Source organism: Caretta caretta, chromosome 14 (genome assembly GCF_965140235.1).
Source record: "Caretta caretta isolate rCarCar2 chromosome 14, rCarCar1.hap1, whole genome shotgun sequence".
Taxonomy (NCBI): domain Eukaryota; kingdom Metazoa; phylum Chordata; order Testudines; family Cheloniidae; genus Caretta; species Caretta caretta.
In genome coordinates this window covers 36672924-36677809 of record NC_134219.1, presented here as the reverse complement: position 1 = coordinate 36677809, position 4886 = coordinate 36672924, and the positions used below count along the sequence as shown (strand labels likewise).

The 4886-nt window shown below is 46.6% G+C and overlaps 1 pseudogene; it reads right to left on the bottom strand.

Moving 5' to 3' along the window:
- Positions 1-2617: 2617 nt before the first annotated feature.
- On the bottom strand, positions 2618-3554 carry LOC125621486 (olfactory receptor 2B8-like; annotated as a pseudogene).
- Between the last annotated feature and the right edge of the window lie 1332 nt (positions 3555-4886).

Here is a 4886-nt window from a genome sequence, read left to right as displayed (position 1 = left end):
TATGTGGTTTGATGCAGTGTTGCCAATGAAAGTCTCACAGTGCTAGATCTTCTGCTAAAAGCTGCAGCACCTGGAAGAATGTGTTTACAATTAAAAAATAGCTTTAAAAAGAAACATTTCTAGCCCTCATGGAGATGGAGAAAAACCCCAGAACATGATACAAATGTGATCTAAATCTCAGAAACTGGAAGGTAAAGAAAAAGAATCTGACAGTTATAATTTAATTAAATCTCACGATTTTAAAGACAATCTCAAAATTTTTGGAGCATGATACATGGTTTTTAAATGCTTGGTTTTCAGGGGCCCTGAACATTTGCCTTCCGGAAATCACGTGCCTTTAAGGTGGAGATTTTCAGGATCCCAATGCCCTTGGATATTTTGGCATACTAGGGGAGATTTTACCTTTCATCACCTCAGTCATCACTTTCAGCATCTCCCGCTGTTGGCCGGCCAGTTTCTGGACAGCTTCTTTTAAACTTTCCAGAGTTAACTGTGTTTGGGGAGAATCTTCTTCCTGGTAGCTGCATTACCTAGGCCTACACTTTGCATACAGGGGTTGGGCTTGGCCATCTCTTCCACAGGAACCTGCTCTAATTCAGACCATGTGTCAAGGTTCCTCCCCCACTCTGAACTCTAGGGTACAGATGTGGGGACCTGCATGAAAAACCTCCTAAGCTTATCTTTACCAGCTTAGGTCAAAACTTCCCCAAGGAACAAAATATTCCACCCGTTGTCCTTGGACTGGCCGCTACCACCACCAAACTAATACTGGTTACTGGGGAAGAGCTGTTTGGACGCGTCCTTCCCCCCAAAATACTTCCCAAAACCTTGCACCCCACTTCCTGGACAAGGTTTGGTAAAAAGCCTCACCAATTTGCCTAGGTGACTACAGACCCAGACCCTTGGATCTTAAGAACAATGAACAATCCTCCCAACACTTGCACCCCCCCTGTCCTGGGAAATGTTGGATAAAAAGCCTCACCAATTTGCATAGGTGACCACAGACCCGAACCCTTGGATCTGAGAACAATGAAAAAGCATTCAGTTTTTTACAAGAAGACTTTTAATAAAAAATAGAAGTAAATAGAAATAAAGAAATCCCCCCTGTAAAATCAGGATGGTAGATATCTTACAGGGTAATTAGATTCAAAAACATAGAGAACCCCTCTAGGCAAAACCTTAAGTTACAAAAAAGATACACAGACAGAAATAGTTATTCTATTCAGCACAATTCTTTTCTCAGCCATTTAAAGAAATCATAATCTAACACATACCTAGCTAGATTACTTACTAAAAGTTCTAAGATTCCATTCCCGGTCTATCCCCGCCAAAGACCCAGCATACAGACAGACACAGACCCTTTGTTTCTCTCCCTCCTCCCAGCTTTTGAAAATATCTTGTCTCCTCATTGGTCATTTTGGTCAGGTGCCAGCGAGGTTACCTTTAGCTTCTTAACCCTTTACAGGTGAGAGGAGCTTTCCCCTGGCCAGGAGGGATTTCAAAGGGGTTTACCCTTCCCTTTATATTTATGACACCATGTAATGGCAGCTGGCAGGAGTTCATGGAAATTCTTACTGGGCTCTTATTTAAACCTCTTCTTCATCTCACAGTGGAGGGAATCATCCCGGAGCCGCAGCACTGACTATGCTTTCAGGACCATATCCATGTCCGGAAGTTTTTGTGGGTCCCAGCGCTTCACCTGGCTCATTCTCTCTTGGAGCTCATATGAGTAGGCCCAAATGGTCCCACCTGGATTCTGTGTCAGCTCATAGAATTCTTTGAGTCTGGTTCCAAAGGGCACTTTGTTTTCATACACTTCTAAGAGAAGCTGAAATGTCTTCTCTACATCTGGCTTGTCAGCTGTTGCCATGAACTTCACTGTCAATCTGCCCTGGACTTTGAGATGCTCTTCCACAAAATCCACATGATCTTCTTCAGGTACTCTCAACACCCACGGAGCTGCCTTCACTGACTCAATCCAGTCTTTGATTGTGATGTCCAGTAATTTTGTTCAGAAGGCACTGAACTCATATATCTTCCTGTCTCATGGAACATAGCCTGGATCTCAGCTAGGGCAGTGACTGATTCTCACTGTGTGTGCAGCGCCAGGCACAATGGGCCCCTGATCTCAGCTGAGGCAGGGACTGCCTCTTGCTGTGTGTCTGTGCAGCTCTTGGTACAACCCTAATCTCAGTCGGATCCTCTTTGCTACTGCAGTAGAAAGCAATAAGAATAATCTCTTTGGGCAAGAGAGCAGGGATTGTTCCTAGAGGTGCAACTAGGATGGTGCTTGGTTGTATTGCAAAGGAGAGGACAAGGGGGCCATGAGGGGTGACAGATGGTTTCTGTGGGGTGGGAGAGGCCAGGCAGGTTGGGTGTGGGGTTAGGGCAGGTTTGTTCTGTGGGGTGGGAGAAGGATTGTGTGGGATAGGAAAAGGAAGGCAGGTTGTGGGGAACATTAGGGCAGGTTTGTTCTGTAGAATGGGAGAGGGCAGTGGGTTTCTGTGGATGTAGAGGCCCGGAGCTGTAGGGAAGGCAGAAGGCTCCACATGGGCACAGAAGAGGTTACAGTAGTCTTGAGAGGTACAGATGGTTCTGTGCCAATTGTTCACCCAGCTCAGGTCCCCTGGGCAGTCGGGATCCTCCCCAGCACCCTACACAGGACCCTGTGCAACTCCTTGTTCCTCAGTGTGTAGATGAGGGGGTTGATCCTGGGGGTCACCATGGTATAGAAGAGGGAGACCATCTTGCCTCGGTCCTGGGAGTAGCTGAATGGAGGCTGCAGATACATGGAAATGGCCGTGCCATAGAAGAGTGACACCACGGCTAGATGGGAGGTACAAGTGTTGAAGACCTTGAGCCTGCCCTGGGCCAAGCAGAACATTAGCATGGCGGTGCTGATGTAGCCGTAGGAGATCAGGATGAGGCCAAGTGGCACCAACAGAAAGAAAACCATACTGGCGAGGAGCTCGGTCTTGTTGGCAGAGGTATTGACACAGGCCAGCTTGAGCCGGGCTGGCAACTCGCAGAGGAAATGCTTGATTTGGTTCCACCCACACCGGGGCAGCTGCAGGGTCAGGATGGTCTGCAGCATGGAGTTGCCGAAGCCGCACAACCAGGCGGCGGCTCATGATGGCCATGTAGCGCAGCAGCTGGCAGCTGGCGGCATAGCAGTCGTAGGCCATGACGGCCAGCAGGAGGCACTTGGTGCAATCCAGCGAGAGGGAGATGTAGAGCTGGGCCACACAGCCGGCCCAGGAGATGGATTTGTGGGTGCTGCGGAAGTTCACCAGCATCTGGGGACCAACGCTGGTGGTGTAGCAGAGGTCCAGGAAAGAGAGGTTGCTGAGGAAGAAATACATGGGCGTGTGGAGATGGGGGTCTAGCCATGAGACCACGATGATGGTGGTGTTTCCAAGCAAGGTCATGGTGTAGCAGATTAAGATGAGCACAAAGAGCAGCAGCTCAAACTGCGGCCGATCAGACATCCCTAGCAGGATTAATTCCCCCAAGGAGCTTTGGTTTCCATCTTCCCGTTCCCCTTTGCCATGCATCATCTGTAGGGGCCAGAAAGAATAAGGGTGAAAACTATCCCAGAGCAAGGAGATTTGTGATAATAGGTGCTAGCGCTGGGATTGGCAGTGGGTATTTTTGGAATGGTAGCCTTGAGTCCTAGAAGACAGGTTAGTGTTCAGTGAATGGATTAGGGAAAGGCTGGAATCTCTAATAACCTGGGGCTGTCCCAGCCACAGCACTGCATACATTTATGCAAAGGTCAGGGAAATCTCTCAGTCTGCAGTGTTGTTGTAACCTGGTTGGTCCCAGGATATTGGAGAGATGAAGCAGATGAGGTAATATCTTTTATTGGACCTGTTACCAACAGTTTTCAGAACTCACGGCAGGGGCAACTTAACTGTTTCACTCCAGGCGGTGTCAAGGATAAATCAATGGGAACACGGCATTTCTGCCTGATGAAAGATTAATACAAGTAAGTGGGCTCTATCTAAAACTGCAGTTTATTAGATTTAAGCACACACAGACATAAGCAATAGGTTTATAGCATCCCAGATATTTTCCTAAAATCTGGAACGGTAATGAGTAATCAGCAGTGGGTTCTCAGTGGCCAGTTGCTCATCCACCGGGGAGAAAAGGTGTCAAGAAAAACATCTCTCAAAATGGCTTCAGAGGACTGCTCCAGAATACACTGTATTCACGAGTCTTTTATAACTAACTTCTACAAAACGCATAGGCCTCTACAAAATCATCAGTTTTCCTAACTTTCAATAAACTTCTAATATCAGAGGTGCCCGGACTCCAGATCTTCCATCCAACGAAGTTTTGAGTCTCACTTCTTGACTTTTCTTTCCCCTCCTATCATTCTGATTAGAAGAAACTACCAGTTAGTTTTGATCTTCCTCTAAAAGCCTGTTTTCCAATTAACACTTAACTATGTGGTTTTCTATTTTATTAATTCAGAGTGGCTGAATGCACATAATATGGTTGCAATTAGCTTGATCACATTCTGGGATACACGCACCCCTCAAATCCATGCTAACACACCAGTTTCCATTTGTGAGACAAACAAGCTTTCGAGCTTACCCAGAGCTCTTCTTTAGGTCTGGGAAATGTACTCAAAGTGTCACAGCTAAATACAAGGTGGAACAGATTGTTTAGCACAAGAAGTTAAAACATATTTCAAAGAACCATTAAAGGTGAAGTGCCCTGTAACATGCCTCCAGTCATGGGGGGAAAGTAGGGGGAGAAATAAGCGAAAGGGGGTGCAGTTAGTGGGATATAGGTTTTGTCTCTATTTAGTCCATCATTTTTGGTGTCTAGCCGAGTTATAAATCCAGGCTCATCTTCTGAAGGTATTGTGCAGGTTTCTG